At 41.1% G+C, this 17,877-nt stretch overlaps 1 long non-coding RNA gene across 23 annotated transcripts; it reads left to right on the top strand.

The window, feature by feature from the left end:
- The first annotated feature begins 552 nt into the window (after window positions 1-552).
- LOC125543873 lies at window positions 553-13,218 on the top strand. 23 transcript variants are annotated; one of them, XR_007298955.1, is made up of 10 exons: window positions 553-1,286; window positions 1,770-1,956; window positions 2,211-2,312; window positions 2,455-2,573; window positions 3,008-3,113; window positions 3,180-4,738; window positions 5,732-7,007; window positions 9,752-9,847; window positions 9,954-10,079; window positions 11,405-11,888. It is a non-coding gene; the product is annotated as an uncharacterized LOC125543873 (long non-coding RNA). The 23 variants fall into 23 exon arrangements; XR_007298960.1 differs by lacking the exons at window positions 9,752-9,847; window positions 9,954-10,079 and adding exons at window positions 12,332-12,404; window positions 13,055-13,218 and having other exon boundaries at window positions 555-1,286; window positions 11,405-11,720; XR_007298962.1 differs by lacking the exons at window positions 9,752-9,847; window positions 9,954-10,079 and adding exons at window positions 12,329-12,404; window positions 13,055-13,218 and having other exon boundaries at window positions 555-1,286; window positions 11,405-11,720.
- The last annotated feature ends 4,659 nt before the right edge of the window (window positions 13,219-17,877 follow it).

Below are 17,877 nucleotides of genomic sequence, written 5' to 3'. Positions count from 1 at the left end.
CCGCCTCCAGAGTTGTGGAGGCCGCCCTCTTCTTCCTCCCCTCATCAGGAGGAGAGTCGTTTTGTCCTCCTCCTCATCCTCGTCGTCTTCGGCGGCAGGGGAATGGGTCTTGTCTTCGGACGTCATGTCCGAAGTGCCCTTGCGGCGGGGGCCACTCCTGACCCCCTTGGCCTTTCGTGTAGCCTTCTTCTCTGGTGCCTTATAAGGCGCCGGGTCCAGCATCTTCGCTAAGCGCGGGATGACTGGTTCTTCAGGTAGTGGAGCCGGACATCGGATTTGTTTCGCCTTCTTCAACCAGCACTAAAAAGCAATTTAAAACAAAACAGAAACTGGGGAACTCGCTCCTAGAATGCTCCTTCGATCGGCTCGTTCGCTGTCCGTTCGATGAGGGTTGACCAGGTCTTTTTTTGCTTTTTGGCCGTCGAATGGTCGCTAGAATTCAGACCAGTCGTTTTTACCGAGCGGTGGGTCGTCGCGAGGGATGACGTGTGGGCTCATGCGATGTGCTGGTTGGCTGGGTCAACCGTTTCGTGGTGCGTGCGCACCCTGTCCCTGCACGCCGCGTGCACGTCGCGCCATTTGCGGGAGATCGTGCGAGAGCCACACCCATTGGTCACCGCCCCGCACAAACCCTACCCTTTCCAGCTCTCCCAGATCGATGCAGCCGCCTCCCTTCTCCCTCTCTTCCTCCCCCCAACGCGCCGGCCGCCGCCACCTGCCATACCGCGTCCCCGCTGCCGCCATGGCCTCTTCAAGAGGCACGCCCCTCCATGGTGCGAAGCAGGAGACCAGGATCCAGATGAGGAAGAGGAGATCCGGGCGCCCCAACGGTGGATCGATCGATGCGAGGTGACGACGAGCTCCTCCGGACGTGGGGGAGCAGCGAGGCTGGAGATCCAGTCGGCGCATGCCCCACGGGGTCGGGGAGACGCCGGCAACAGGGGCAAGGGGCATCAGGGTCGAAGCTGCAGCGCTCCGGTCCCCAAGCCGCCTCCAGGCTCGCTTCCTCCTCCATCCTCCCGCATCTCACCCATCTCGACGGATACGAGGCGTGCGGGCACGGAGGCGAGGTTCTCCGGCGGCAGCGGGAACCTCCAGGCAGAGAGCGACCCCATCGATCCGTCCCTGCAGGAGAGAAGGAAGGAGAGGAGACAGGCCATGGAGATGGGATGAGAACGTCCATGGCCAGCCAATCGAGCCCCACCTCCGGTGCGCGACCCCAGGAAGGATTTTGCGCTGCCATCTTCTTTCGCCGGTCCGTGCCCTGGAAGAGCGACACCAGCCAGGTAGGCCTCTCCCTCCTCTCCATACTCCACATGAGGTTTGCAGGTCACCACCGTGACATATCGTCTCTGCTCTCGCGGTTCTGCCTTACTTGCAGCGTGTGTGATGTGTGCGTGCTTACTGATGTGTGGCAATTTCTTAATTATAAGTCCCTGTTTATGCACTTTCTAGAAGGATGATGGTGAGGAGGGGCTACCTGAATCTTGGAATAGCTTGTAGATATATATGATTTCATACACTCCTGGCATTTTTAATCATCCGAGGTTGCTGAAATTTGTCTGTATGCGCACACAGTTTTTCCTATCCAGATTTGGTAGTTGGTATAAAATGTTGCATTGAATACAATCTTCTCATTAGAAGTGTGTATAATTATTACTTTCTTTCCTTTGAATGTAATATCAAGAAAAGATGATTGTTGTTGTACTACATGATAGCTCAGAAGGATAGTGGTTTTAGGAGCAATCTAAACTCATTCAAATACATAGGAAGTAATGGAGACGACATGTCACCCGTTTCAAGCCGTCGGTCGCCCCGCACCACCAATCCAACACGCTCGACGACGTGCTGCCGCTCGAGGCGGTCTCCAACATCTCGCTGCTGGCTTCATCGGAGAAGCCCAACGTCCTTCAGCGAGGCTTCACAACTGGTTACATTGAGCAAGTCCTTCCAGGGGTGAGTTAACTAGATCCCTATCCAATTATGTTCAATTACTGCCACTTCATGGCTATGAATGGAAACTTGTGTCCTATTATAACATTCGAAATCAAACCATTGGAGCTGAAGACAATGCACAATTTTGACCGAATTCATCAGCTATCACTTTAGAATAGCATAATTCAGAATCAGACGTTAGTATCTCAAAAGTTGGACAACATTTGTGTGTGTGTTTTATGTTGACTTTTTTGTTTTTGCTTTTGCTTTTGAAGGCTATTGGCAGTTCCCACTTCTCCTCTGTGGGAAGGATATCGAACCAGTCTGGGGCCGCAAGGAGTTCTTGAAGTTAATTATCTTGATCAAGTCCATATATGGTATCCTTACATTCTGCATTGCTGTCACGCAACACATCGTGTTTTTGGATCGACTTCTCTTCCTGAGATATTATGAATTAAGATAACAAGTTTGCTTTGTAGTTACCTACCTTATGTAATTATACTGCTTGTTTTCTTGCAGACATCGTTCCTTTTGACAGTCTTTTAGTGGATGGATGCCATCCATAATAAGGATCGGTGGAAACCATACAGATAAACAAGCTAACATTTGAAGGTGTGAATTTATGCGACCATTGCTAGGTAAAGTTATCCAGATCTGGTGCTATGGTTGGTACTCTCCTTGCTTCAAATTCAATTCTGCAATGTCTGAAAATAAACATGATAACATGTAGTGGTATAAATTGCTTGCTTCTTTTCTTTCCCTTTCTTTCCATAGCAAAATTAGTAAAAGGGTAAATTCCTGAGTTGTCTTAGTTATGTAGCGCACAAATTATTCGAGTGTGAGTTAGGAATTGATATGTGAGTTGGCTTAGTTATAAAATCAACAAGTACATATGTACATGTAGGTAATTGAGAAGTGTATGGGTGATGGGGATAGGTTTCATAAAACTGATAATTATGAACTGGTTCATTGTATCGTATATAAACATTACACCACCAGAATTCAGTAGTTTGTTAACATTCACAAGGCAATTTAAATAACTATGCTTATTTTCTGTATTTACTGATTCCAGGTTCCTACCGTTAATCAAGACAACAGAACACCTGGCACTGAACCAACAAAAACAATGGTGATATTCTTATCATGTGACTTGTTGAAGCCACAAGAATAAACCGAAGGTAATCATCCCTTTCAACATATTCTCAACGGTAGAAGAACAAAGAGCCGACTGCTCCTGTTTTTAGCTCATTTTGTAGGTATACTTTGGGCAAAATTTGGTCTGCAAAGATACTGTTTCGGCAAAGGGCAAAGGGAAAATCGTCAAGGTCGATGACCCAGTTTTTGTTCCATGGGATCCCTTTTTTCTAATGAAGCTCCTACCTGAAGAAGGGCATGGTAGTAGATAGTGTATCTGTTTTATGTGTGTTAGAAGAGACGACCGGCTGGTTGATTTTGTGTGCACATTCTGTAGATTGTACTTACCAATAAAGCTTCGACAGGTGTGTTCATTGTGCTCTTCACTTCAAACAATATATCATCTCTGGTTCTTTAATCTGATTATTTAGTGTATTGTAGACTTGTTTGTCCGTGATCTAAAACTCATACCCATAAGAAAGGGATTCCAGTGTACTGCCTATGTTTTTAGTGTTCTTAGCTTAATTCCAGTGTACTTCCTATGTTTTTATAGTAGTCTCATTTGTGTTTTCGGAAAGTAGGATTCATATGGCTGACATTGATCATTCACATGTTTTATCTCTTGGCTTTTCAATTTTAATGTGTCATTCCTTGCATCCAGTTATAATTGTAAAAGTATACTTACTCCTGGTTGACGTGGATTATAACTTTAGGCCTTCATTTACAAACAATTACTGGTCTGAATTAGGATTTTGCGCCATGTATGTTTTTCTGCTTCACTTAGTCCACCACTCACACATCACACAAACAGCGATAGTGAGAGGGAAGGAGAGGGAGTGGGAGGGAGGGAGGGAGAGGGAGAGAGAAACTCGAAAGACAGCCCTGGCTACAACAGAAACGGAGTGAAAGCAAAGAAACTCGAGAAGCACACAACCTTCATCTGTCATGTTCATTCTGTGGGGATTTTTTCGGTAATTTTGTTGCTTCAGTATGTAGGTGCTACTGTCAATTTGGGATATATACCAGGTCAGGTTTGCTAGCTTGATTTTTTCATTTAGGGCTCTCCTCTTCAACTGCATCTTTTGTGCAGCTCCAAAAGTTGCAGCTCCAAAATTCTACGTTTCAAAACACTTATTTCCATATTCTGTTTATTATTTTTCAGTTACGTAAACTCTATTCAGTGTGCTTGATAACCCCACTTTCAAATTTTGTGGTTTTTAGCAATACCAAACTTTGTTATCTTCACAAAGAGCGCAGTTCGTAAGGCATGAAACGCGATATTTTCTTATGGTAGGTGTACATTTTGACTATGACAGTGACCTCTTTTATTTGTCTATGCACCAAACTACGGCTACCAAAGGAAGGTTTTGCAAGCACATCCTTGGATGTTCCCTTTTAATAAAGAAATAATATCATCAGTTTGGTATGATAGAAGATTTGCCGCATTCAGTCTTCAATGTCTGTTAATTTAGCCTTGACACACCTGGTACTTCACTTTTACTAATATCTAGCTAGAATACTACTGTCTTTCCTTCTTGCTTCCAATAACTTGGTAGTTATGCTTCCTGCACCATGTAGGTGTTGCAGTGAAAAACTGAAGAAGTTGTGACGGCGACTAAAGGACTAAAAGATTTGCTTGAAGCAAAGATGTTTGGCTGGGATATATATGGTAAGAATCTTGAGAGAGTGACTTCTTTTCAGCTGCTATTGATATTTGTATGTGCTCATAGGTCGCAAATCATGAAGTTACTTACTTTTAGGCCTCCTTTGGTTTGGAGGAATTTTGTAGGATTTTCATAGGATAGGATTTCTATAGGAAAAATTCCTTCAGAGCGCTTTGGTTTGTAGGAATGAAATCCTATTCCTATGGAGGAATTCTTCCTATCCTCCACATTTCATAGGAAAATAAACATTAGCCTAGACTCAATGGAAAAAATCCTATGGTGTGAATCAAAGGGCATCTCCTTTTCTATTCCTATGCATAGGATTTGAGATGCATGTCATCTCATTTCCTACGACTTTCCTATTCCTATGATTTTTCAATTCTATGAACCAAAGGAGGCCTAGTTTTGATTTTTAGATATATAGTTGAGCACCTCCTATGAGAAGTGGTTGTCGACGTCGTTTGCCTTCTTAATGGCCTCTAGCCTACATAGGGAAAAATGAATAATCACAATTTCGTCATAGGTTCCAATTCAGTTCAGAGCTTACTTCACAAGTTAAATACATACATGGAGCATCTCTGCCTCTTCCTAAGCCTTATGCCTCTGCAATCACTGCAGAGCCAAACGTGCCCTTCCCAATCTGCTCCAGCACCTCATGTTGATCCATCTTTTCCCTAATCTGATTTAGCCCAAACAGAGAAACATTCAAGCAACAAAGAGATTGGAGAAGATTTCAACGGACCACACCAAAGAGAATTCAAATTTCGTTTGGACAAAAGGCATGGTAATAAATGTTTAGGTAAAGATTTGGATGTGGCACACCAGAACAAACGGGCAGGTGTTGACAACGAACACATACACATACACATAATCATAAATTATAGCATCAAAATGCAAAAATGTTTAGGTAAAGCTTTTGATTTTCTGTCAGTTCTATTTTTTATTTGCAATGTTGCACCCTCTTTTCATTTCTTGTGAATTTTTTTTTGTTTGATCAGTACTGCACCTGGTTATCTACAGAGGAAGGCAAGGATAACTAGATTAAACATTTCACAAGACCCTCCCAATTACAGGCACAAACTCCTTTCAAGATATTACAAGTGTGGTTGATTACGGGAGATTGTCAGATGAAAAGATGAAAAGAAGGTATATCCTTTATATTTATCTAGATGTTTAATTAGCTGCACAACCATACGTGGTTCTATAAGGAAACTATTTATCCTGATGATCTTGATATCCAGTCATGTATTACAGTATTAGTATAGGCTGTAATTTTTGGCTAGGAATCTATATATACAGTTATGTATGAATGGGCTATGATTCTTTTTTCCTTCTGAATAGATTCTTTTTTTTGTTCACTCCTTGTGAAATAATTTCAGAGCTACTGTGTTGTAGTAATTATTTGGCACATCCATAACTCAACCAGTTTATGTGTGATGATTTAGTGCGTATTTGGTTCCAAAGTGAACAAACTATTGGCCTTCGCTAGGCAAGGATAGGTGTTTGGTACAAAAGAAAAATTAACTTTGTCAAGCTAACTAGCACACATGGTCTGAAGCAGCTACTTTTTATATCCCTGGACTATAGATATTACATGCATTAGTACTTGATGCATCTTTGATATGCTTTTGCTATAAACGGATCATCCGTCGTCCAAACAAATCAGGTGTTATCCATCTAAGTTTGATTTATTAGCGCATGTTTTTTTTGTCAAAGAACAAGTTTATCTTTGCCTTGGTCTGCAATATTGTTTATGCAGGGCAATTATTTATGACAAAAAGTGATATTATACCGCGAAGATGGAGGCACGCCAACATCTTTTGGCACAGGTGGTCGTCGTTACTCAACGGACTCCCGTGCCGGCTTACAATGTCGTGGCCGTCTCTCGCGGCCGCACCGGTTTGCAACGCCGCGGTCGACTCTCCCGTCCACACTGGTTTAAAACGCCGTGGCTGACAGATTTGTCAGCACCTGCGGCTGACTCGGCCGTGATTGATTCCGGTTTCACCATGGTGATCATCAACTCCGCGGTCATAACTGCAGACCTGATGCATCAGGTGAAATCCATCCAGTATATTTTTATATTATATATTGCTTTTTTCTTAAAAAGAGCAATTGCGTTGGCTTGCAAGTTCTTCAATGCAGGACAAGTTATATCACTGAGCTGTTGAATGACTGTAGCGACCCGTTTCGAATGGATCAAGTCTCTGTGCTTAAGTGTCATCCCTCGATCGGTATGCTGACATACACAGTATTCGAGGATTTATAACAGAGGTAAATCACATGTAAAAGTAACGCAAATATTATTACCTCAATCCAAATAGCGGAAGTAACAAGGTTGTGGATTCCCATCAACACCAATGGCAAAGTTGAGTGTAGAAATCGTAACCCTAATATATCACTTACTCGTCGTAAGATAATCCTGCAATATGAGATGTTGCAGCCACAAAGGGTTAGTATATTGAATGTGGCAAATTCACACCATAGAGAAAAATGATGAACAATGGCTATCACTACATGCATATTAGGCTGGTGGAAAAGCTCTATGGTTATATGGATTTTGCGAAAATCCAATTTTTCCCTACTGCAAAGGAATAATTTTTATTTAACTAGATGTCCATAACCGGGGACATGGCTAACCATGATTAGTTTATACATTCTGTAGAGGTTTGCGCACTTTTCCCCACAAGACTCGATCGCCTTCGTTTGGTTTCTCGCACTACATGTGTTTGAGAAACGGATGACCGAGAGATAGTCTTTCAGAAGTGCTAGCACCTTACGATCGGGTAGACCGTTACACCTATTTTTCCCTACATCTGCTAGTCTACCACTGTAAGAGTTCACACAACTTAATCAACTATGCTAGAGCCCATAATAGCTTGTGGTTGCACACGAAAGTTTCTAGCATGAATAATCTCATGATTCCTTTGAGCCTGGGTGGCGGTTCATAAAAAACAGGCAATCCTAGAATACCCAGGTGTCTCAATCCACCCAGATGTGTGTTAAAGTTGCCACCTTAAGTAAACCATTAATTAACAATCTCACATCTGTCATGAAATATTCTTAAACCCAATCCACGTCTACGAGCATAGCATGGCAATATAAGCATAATGTAATAGTAACTCCCAAGGTTCGAATGCAGGGCAATAGGTTCCTACCTCATTAACTACTTTCCAATACCCACATGTTATCAATCCTACTCATGCAATGTTTGAGGGTTGAAACTAATGCATAAAAATTAGGTATGAAAAGGGATATGATCAAAGTGTGAACTTGCCTGCAATGTTGATAAAGATGATTCCCACTCAAAACTATTGATAGTTCTACTCGTCACACTCTGGTCAATCTATCGTGGGCAAGCAGTAGTAACCACACATAAGCAATCACTCAAAAGATCAGAAAGATCGAAGAAGACGATTCAGAAAACATCAAAACCAAGCAAATAACTCTTGCACCATAAAACAATTTTTGACAGTACCAAAATTATGTGAATTTGGCCTTATCAGAAAGTTTAGGTCAAGAGTTTTAATTTGCAAAAAGAATCAACTCAAACGGAGTTACGAAACTCAAGTTATGAACAAACAAAGTTTGAATTTAAATCTGGCCTAATTCAAATTTTAAAATTTCAAAAACATGTTTAAGTTGTTTTATTGGATAGAGGAGATCATAACGAAGAAGTGGGCGTTGGTTTCGTCCAATTCCGACTAGCGAGCAAAAAGTAGTGATTGTTTTGAGATCAGGGACTAAACTGTAAATAAAACATCTACGAAGAAGTCCCTGTCTAAAACTAACAGAAAAAGGAAAAGACTAAAAGGCGAACGCTCGTTTTCTAAACCTAACCAGCGAACGTTCTCTAAATAGATCTATCTAAAAGAAAACCGTTCGGTTTTAAATGAAAACTGGACCGAAAAAAAACCAGGATGAACCGGCGGGTCAGCGGTTACCGGCGGTTTTATTCGCGGTTCTCGGATGTTCGTCGGCGGTGACGGCAGATCAGGCGACAACGACATTCTTCGGTGGCAGCGAGCGGTGGCGCGACAGCAGGCAGCAGGGGGCGGCGGCGGTGCGGGCAAGGCGGTGGCGCTGGTGGAGAGCTTTGGGCGGAGGCGAGGCGCGGCTGTGGCTTGCAGCAGCGGGCGACTGCGGCGCAGACCCCGGCGGCGGCGGCGCGGTGGTTTGCGACACGGGCGATGGCTTGGCGGCGGGAAGAGAGAGGCGGGGCCCGGGGCCGCGCTATTTAAGGGGAGGAGAGGAGGTGGCGTGGAGGAGGGGCAAGGGGAGGCGTGCCCAACCAGGAATCGGCAGCGGCGGCGGAGTCGGCCACGCTCGGGAGCCCGAGCTCGGAGACGGAGGCGGTTGGCGAGCTGGGCTGGGCCTGGCTGAGGAGCTGGGCCGGCCCAGTTGGCGGGGATTCTATTTTTTTAATTTTTTTTAATAAAGATTTTCCAGACAACAAACATAAATAAAACAAAATAACTAATAATTTTATATAGGCATATAATATATCAAAAATTTCAGAAAAACATTTTCTACAAGTTGAACATTTTTCTAGAGTCAAATAAAATTCACACAAATTCAGATAATTCAAAGAGTGCTACTGGTCTAATAAAATCTAGTAAAAATCATTTTAAAAATCCCAAAATGAATGCAAATGTATTTCTCTCCAATTTTTTGTTGTAGGGAACCATGTTACCCTAATTTCCATATATTTTATTTTTGGAGAAAAATAATTTGAATAAAACTCAAATAACCTAAATTGAAAAAATAATCTCAACTGGATTTTAAATTTGAGTTTCTTTGAAACTCCCAAATCATATTTCATATGATTTGAAGAAGTCATTTTATCTTCTCTCGTGAAATTCATTGAGTTGCATAAAGTTTCAGAATTGGAAATGTTTTCAAATGAAATTCAAATATTTTCAACACCCCTTATCAAATATTTTCAACTCCCAAACCACCCTTAGAAGCATTGATACGGTTCCATCAAAACTCATATACTTCATCCTTATTCTTGACAGTATCGGTCTTCTCAGATTCTCGGGAAAGTTCCTTCTCTGGGCTCTTCCGGTAGTGGCATAACCTTTACCACAATTCTTCTGTATCCTTTCTTCTTGGTAAGGTTATTCCGAGACTGGGTCTTCTGAGCTGACGGGTCTGGCGCCAATGCTAAACAACTTTCAATATCTCATGGTGGTCAACAATTTATGGTTTCTCCTGCAGGAAATGGGTCTGGGTTGATCCTCACCGTATAACCTACGATTGGCAACAGCTGCCTTGTACAAGGGAAAATGATTATACCATTCTAAGGTTTAAACAAGGCTTAATATCGTCGTCTCTCTACTATAGGTAAGTCACTCAGATTTACCATCCCATATAGCAAGGCGGATAATAAGAGTAAGTCGGTATGGTGATCAATCCATCCCGCACCCAAATCATTACCCTCTATACGGTTTAGTGAATCTCGCATTTTAACACTCGGTCATCCTCACAAGCATTGCAGAATTTCTCTTGTCAACGAACCAAGTTCGGATAAATCCATTTATTCTAAAAGCCAAACAAGTATCTATCGTTTCTTCACAACTCTCAGGTTTGCGTAAACTCCTATAAGATCGTCTATTGATAAAAGCATATCTTCTTCCAGGGTTTTTTCCTTCAGCAAGAATGTGATTGCTTCTTGGCAGGTCCTGGGGCTAAGGATGGCAATGGGTCGGGTTTGGATCGGGTTGAACAATATCAAATCCATATCCATATCCATGAAGGCAGTCCCAGCCCATCCATGAAATATCCATGGGCGAAAAATTGTGACCATGTCCAAATCCGATGGATATCCATACCCATTGGATATCCATCGGGTCCTCTCAAGACCTATACATAAGACATAACTCATTGCACAATGTGCACTCTGCATTGGCGTGCTCACTCCCTGCCATGCAGTCATAGCCCTTGCATTGTCCCACTGTTGCGGCCATGCATCAGTGCGTGTGTGGAAAAGCGAAGACGGAGGGGTCAAGGAGATATGGAGTTGGGTTGTCGCAGGCTAGTAGTGGCTGCTGCAGCGATCCACCTTACGTGGGGGTAGCGGCTGGCAGCGGTGGCCACCTCTAGGGCTATGAGAGGAGTAACTCAAGTAGATGGCACCGATTCTCAACAACAAGTAATTTAATGAGTGTAGATAATAGGATGAGAAGGTGTGTTGGAGTATGTTACGGTGGGGATTGTGTAATTTCTTTTGGATGTTTTAGATAAAGGATAAAATTATAGTGGGACATGTGAATATGGGGTAGGGGTTGCAGAATATTGCTCGTTATGTCAGACGATCGGGTCGGGTTTGGATATATCCATGTCCTATCCACGAGTAATCGGGTCGGGTTTGGGTGCTGCCCATGGGCACAAAAGCATATCCAAACCCTATCCATTCGGGTTGGATATCCATGGGTATCCATGTCCATGGATAAAATTGCCATCCTTAATGGTGACAACTTTTTGTCAATCCCATAATTTAATTCGAGACTAGCAAATACAGTTAAGTTTAAACTGTTTCCTTTGATGAAATTCTAATGTTTTTCCAAACAAAGTATGATGAACTTAAAATCCATAATATGAAGCTGTGTCTGCTGCATCAGTACATTTGGTGCTTAGGGACTAATTCTTTATATTTCCTGATGTATTAGTTGAGATCGAGGAGAGAGCAAGCCGTTGCAGAGGAGAGGGGATACGAGGGTGGGCGGAGGTCAGGCATTGCTAACAGATTTGCGGCGGAATGGGAGAGGTGACGCCGGCCGGCCGGCGCCTCACACCGGCTCCTGTTTGGCAGTGGCAAAGAGAAGGGTGCCGAGGATGTGTTGCTCTATGCATGGCTGTTGAAGTACATCATCGTTATGATGTGTATGGTTTCTCTATTTTCAGCCCTACTGCTCCAGAGCCCAAATCCCATGACCATGCCGCCACCTCTCCTTCGTTGAATGAAGGGATTCTGGTTGCTAAAAAGTGAGTTTTCTTAATCAGTATGTATGGCCCCTCTGCACATGCCGTTTCTTCGTATTTAAGAGGCCCTCAAGCTTTGTCAGTTTTCTGATAGATATGGAATTTTAATTTGATAGTCCCAACAACGGTGGGTACTGATGGAGCTATCTATTATTTATTGTCAATCTGTAATACTTTTGTTAGCTTCTAGCATGTCGTTGCTCTACCAGAGTGCAATTTTCTCTGCGCGGCATACACCAGTTACCATTAATTGATATGTTTGTTGAAGTTCTATTGCAAGTTAAATAAATGTGTAGTGTGGCATACTGATTATTATAGTTTGATAATGTCAGGCGCCGATGGCTTTATAGATATGTAAATAAAATACCTTTAAGTAAAACTAAGCATTTAATTATTGTTCTGTTATGTTATTGATTTCACCGGCTTTATGTCGGCTGATTAGTTCTGAAGGATTCCACATCGGCTAATTTAGATCATGTTACTAGAGTATTAGAAGAAGTTCCTGATATATGTATTTAGAGCATTTGCTGAGATTTGATGCAAACTATTGATGACCAGGCATTATACTGCGCATAAGCACAATTTTTAAGTTTTTCTTTTTATTGTTGCAGCAGATTTTCTATAGCAATAGCCAAATAGTGTGACATAACACTATCCATTTTCACAGGCCATAACACATCTTTACATGTAAGTTTGTTCTCTAGATAGTTCTCTTTCCAAGATTTTCATATCATATTTGTCGTCGGATCTGACTGCTTTACCATATTTTCCTGGTGTGGACGATGTTATAGTGAGCTACCATCACTTCTCATTACTGACTGTAATCAATATATATGTGTTTATGCCATAAAAGATGGATATTTGTCGAAGCCATTGTCGTGTCATGTAATTACTTGCAGATCAACTATATAGTTTTGTTTGGATTGTAAAGTGGAAACGATAAAACCCTACAACTCATGTGTGATTGTCATTTGATTATTTACTTCCTCAAGTAGTATGGATATGGTGCTGCCAGGATATTAAGTATATTCATGAAGTTGTATAAACCACGTTCTGTTATGCATATTTACTTTCCAGTTTTAGGACTGAAATCCATCCATTGTAATTAATTTGGTTGTATGGGCATATTTACTTTCCAGTTTTAGGACTGAAATCCATCCATTGTAATGAATTTGGTTGTATGGGCATTACCTATTTGACTTAGGCTTGCTTCATCACATATAGACTGCTTTTCTTTTCCCTATTGCTTGTATGGCCTAAAACTATCATGTATATGAGGCAAGTTATTAACGATGTTTCACTTTTTCTTACTTGCAATACTGTGCTTGCCTATTCAGGTGTTCCAAGACCCAAATCATCGGAAAAACAACACATATAACACCTTTTCCTTTTGAACTTTGGTTACCCTTATACAAGCCCCCGTTCATTTTGTTTATATAGTGGTTAGAATAGTAACCATATGTGCTTGCTCAACATTGATAAATGGAATATTTTCAAAGCACGTATGGTGTGTTCGCAATTTGGCGCAACGGGAGATTACTGAAAAATACTCATTTTTTCAACATGACATGGTCTTGAAATGGGACTCTACTACCAAATTAAAATGTTTGTAGATGACAAGTCTCTATTTTTATTAAAGGGGGTTAAATTTGTTATCATATATGCTTGCTCGCTACTAAAACAACTAAAACATGGAATTTCTTTTTGTTCGAAGTAAAATCTGAGAGCGATCGAAAAAGAAGCAAATGAATCGAACTGTGTTTTTTATTCCATTGATAATCAACTATTTATACAAGGTGAAACGTTGCCTCTACAAACTGACATAGGAGGCAGCGTTTCGGGAGCAACCGTCGGGGACGGTTATACAATCGTGGGAGCATTGTGACGGTTGCCAAATCAACCGCACACAACATTACATAGGGAGGATTACATAATTAATTAAGGAAACTAATTAAATCCTAACACTCCTCCTAATCCTTCCTTGTACTTGCGATTGAACATCCTAGGAATAGTCTCCTCCAAAAACCCTGTGGGAAAATATATGAGTAGTGTAGGATATGTTGGTAAAACTCCTTCAAACCCTGTGGGAAAATAAGGAGAAAATGATCCAACATATAATGATTATTGCCTCTGTTAACTCGATATTAAGTATACTTCCTTAAAAACCCCAGTGGGAAAAACAGAAAGTATGACATATGATCTTATGTTGATATTACCTCATTAAAAACCTTTATGAGAACCTGTAAAGTAAACTCATGAAGGGAAAAAGAGTATAATATGATGCATTGAACAGAACAATTCAGGAAGATACTCCCCCTGATTCTTGCAAAATTTGAAGTCGTCACCTACCAATTCCATGAACAAATTTCTGGAACATAGAAGTTGGTAGAGACCCGATGAACAAATCAATCGCATGATTTGACTTGCAAGATATGCAATATAGTAATATTGCTTATTATGTAACCTCTTTGCATCCGGGCAACACAAGAAACATTATCATTGAGATAATGGTTGGTGGATGTAGCCATGACGTATGTTTCGAAGACTCTTCATGAGAGGGCTACCACACCTAGTAGGAACACTAAGCTTGTCTACGATCTGACATTGTAGGGATCTGATCGATGTATCCAATGATATCGGTGTTCACATTTCTGTGAAACTGAAAAACCAGGACAAGATGTTTCATGCCTTGGAGATATCGAAAGATATTCTTGAGTACCAACCAATTGTGTTTGGTGGATCCAATGGCATTATGGAACATTGAGTCCGAATATCTCATTTCCATCTTCTCTTGGTCTAAATAAATCTTTCTCTACGTCTAGAGAATGAACTACCATGAGAGTTATGATGGATAAGATTTGTCCACAATGAATTTCTCCAATATATTATGGATATAGACAACATAGTATACCATAATGTATGAATGAAGGTGCTCAGTTTATAGTAACGAGCGGTATTTTGGTTTACCAAATCCTTCATTTTAAACTCCGTCATTTAGATGATTACATGTATCATCATTGCAGACTCATAAATATGGATAATCATCATTGTAGGAGTAATCCTTGTGTATAAGGATCTCACTACGTAAGTTGTACTGACAACAATAAGTCGTATGGTGACTTACTGTTTTTACACAATGTATGTTGCATTTTGTATTTCGATTCAGATTTGAGATTCCATCGGGAATCAATCCTATATGTCTGAATCTAATGATCCACATGGATATGTAATCACTACATCTATCAATTGCAGAGATAGATGATTTTGTACTGCCAATGATATAAGTTATCGGAAAGAGATTCCACCTCTGGAGAATAGTTGGGTATCTGCGTGAAACCTTATGCTACAATACTTGCTCTTTGTTTCACCACCTCGTTGTTCTCAATTCTGTTTCCATAAGAAAACTGGTGTAGGTATTGCTTATGAATACCTCCCATTATTGAGCAAGATCATTTCTACCTAGATTATACCCTTTGCTTGAGTTCAGTTCGAGTGTTGTTCACACTTTGCCATGGCCATGGTCTTTGGATCTGAATCATTTGAAAGGTTTTGCAATCTAGTTGAGAAATGTATGTCGACTATTGTAGACTTTTGGTTATATGTTTCTCCAAAATCTATATGTCAATATAGAGTTGATGGAAATATCGTTACCCATGGTGACTGCTCGCGATTTCCCAATGCGGCTGAGTCGGGTATTCCGATGACCCGGTCATTGTGTGCACTATGACCTGGGTTGGTGGAGGTTTCCCATCCACTGGGTGTATACTACCCATTAGGTGTCTGCCAACGTGAAGTTGACTTGCATTTACTGATTCACAGGCCTTGATATCCTTGCTTGCGAGAAGCTGAATCCTGATGTACTTCTGTCATACATCTCCTCCTGTTGCTTTGAACGGGGAGTGGAGTGGATTTTGTTGGTACCTCCACTCTTTCAGGCGTACTTTTGCAGGATTGTAGGATTGTGTGAGACCTTTATAGTCAGTAAATGAATCTGGCAGGTTATTTGCAATGTATTGCAAATCTTCTGAACGCATGGTTCAGATCTTTGAGTACATGGATCTGAGGCAGAAATGTGTTGAACATTCCACTAATTTCTTGGCATTCTTTATGGTACTTGAATTCTCCCCCTAATGCCTGGAAATGTTCCTCATTGAATCAGCATAATGGCCTTGAATAACTCCCCATGTGAGGGGCTTGAGGTATTGACGGTAATACAGTTATTCCTCACATAGATCCCAACTATATGTTGAGGAGCCAATGATGTATGCTGGGTGGTGATATCGGTATGCAACCGAATTACCGCAGATAGGAAATACTTGATAGATTTCCACGTATCAAAGACAGAGGGGAATAATATTATGCAGTTTGGTCATGAGCGTGTAAAACTACATGACTCCAACGTAAAGTTGGTAAGTTGCAATTTCAAAGTAAAGATCATGCAATGAGCTCAATTCTTTGGATGGGATTCTACCAAACCATTTTGAGTCTAGACATTAGGACAAATTGCTAAACTTCAATCTAGGGCCATAGAGAAGGCACTCAAGGAGAATTCTGCAATGTTATCCATTCGATTTGCTTGATATCGATGTCAGGATAATGAGCCGATGGTTTTGTGTGAATAAAGCACACACTTAAGACCATCATATAGATATGTCTTTGAGAACCATGGAATACCTGAATAGTCTACTCAATGGTTTGGGAAGAGTCACTTACCTCGACTTGATGCATTCAAGGAGTCTGAGTGGTTCAGCGTAGACTTTAAGGTGTGCGAGCCTTAAAATTAGCTTCCCTGTGTCACTTGTAGTGCACATAAAATCCAAATGGTGTTAGAATTTAGCATCATAGTAATCATAAACTATTGGAATTGCTGATAGTTTCGGTTTCAACCCAATGTCTCGATGACCAAGGTGAGTATGCCAAGTTTTTCATGTACAAGACATTTTGGAAAACTATCTTGGGTGCAACATGTGCTACGGGTTTTGTAGTATGTGTAGTACAATCCAGATGATACATAGAGAATGCGCTTGCCATATCTGTTGCATATGTAAAGAGAATGCATTTCTCTTTCTTGTCAGCATAAGTTTCGCTATGGAAACCATTTTGACGAATATCTCTATAGCTTAGGGTACGAGTTAAACTTGGGAAGCAATGAAGCATCCCAACGTTACTCGAGTACCCACCAGGATAGTAAATATGACTCGAGTTAAGCCAACAAATACCTCATCGCATCTAGCGATTTTAAAATATCTCCTTTCTCTCAATGAGAGTGGAAACACTGGACTTCCCTGAGTATAGAGTTTGTGGTGCATATGTCCACAAGGCACATATCATTTTACATCAGATTGATTCCCGTAGAAATCTATATATAGACATGAAGATTCTCAATATGAAAATCACTGTCAAATATATAGAATACATACAAATATATTTTTATCAAAGTGCTGATACAATATATTGTGATATACAATATATGATGAGAACAATACTTATGTTGTTGTCACAACATCGTAAATGGACATTAATTATATTGACTACTCAGGAGATTGAAAGACTATTCATAGTCTCCAAACATGTCGGTTGAGGCATATCAACCATCACATTCTCCGTGCCCATAGGGTCTCGTCATAGCTGGTGATGTCGGATTGAAGGTTGAAGTAAGATTCAAACCTTTGCCCTTGAGGTTCATTGTATCCCAGGAATTGCTGATACAGAATAACCAGATGCTGAGATCTGAATCTAATGCCTTATGATATATAAGACACAATTTTTTTGTTAGTGCTGTTATCCTGACCAGAGGTGAATCCAGGATTGCACACATTATACCACGAGACACAAGAGTAATCAAGATGTCCATGGCCCAGATAGGGCGGTGGTTGCCATTGAGGGCGAATGCCTCAAACTCTACAGCCATATGTTACCTCTATGGGTAAACCAGAGATAATTAATTTACAGTCAGTAAATTAAAGACCATCATGGTTAGTGTTGTAATGAACTTAGCAAAATCAAAGGAAATTTCAAGAAGTTGGCTTGAAACCTTAGTGTGAATCTCAAATTGTTAAGTATGGCATGTTGTAGATAATCTCCAAAAGAAATTTTAGAGTAGATCTAGCCGTATTAGCGGAGTATAAGATACTCACACTTCGAATGCCTTATGTCATAA

Source organism: Triticum urartu, chromosome 3, assembly GCF_003073215.2.
Source record: "Triticum urartu cultivar G1812 chromosome 3, Tu2.1, whole genome shotgun sequence".
Lineage (NCBI taxonomy): Eukaryota > Viridiplantae > Streptophyta > Magnoliopsida > Poales > Poaceae > Triticum > Triticum urartu.
Note: the sequence above shows the minus strand (reverse complement) of the source record. Positions and strands in the feature narration are given on the sequence as shown.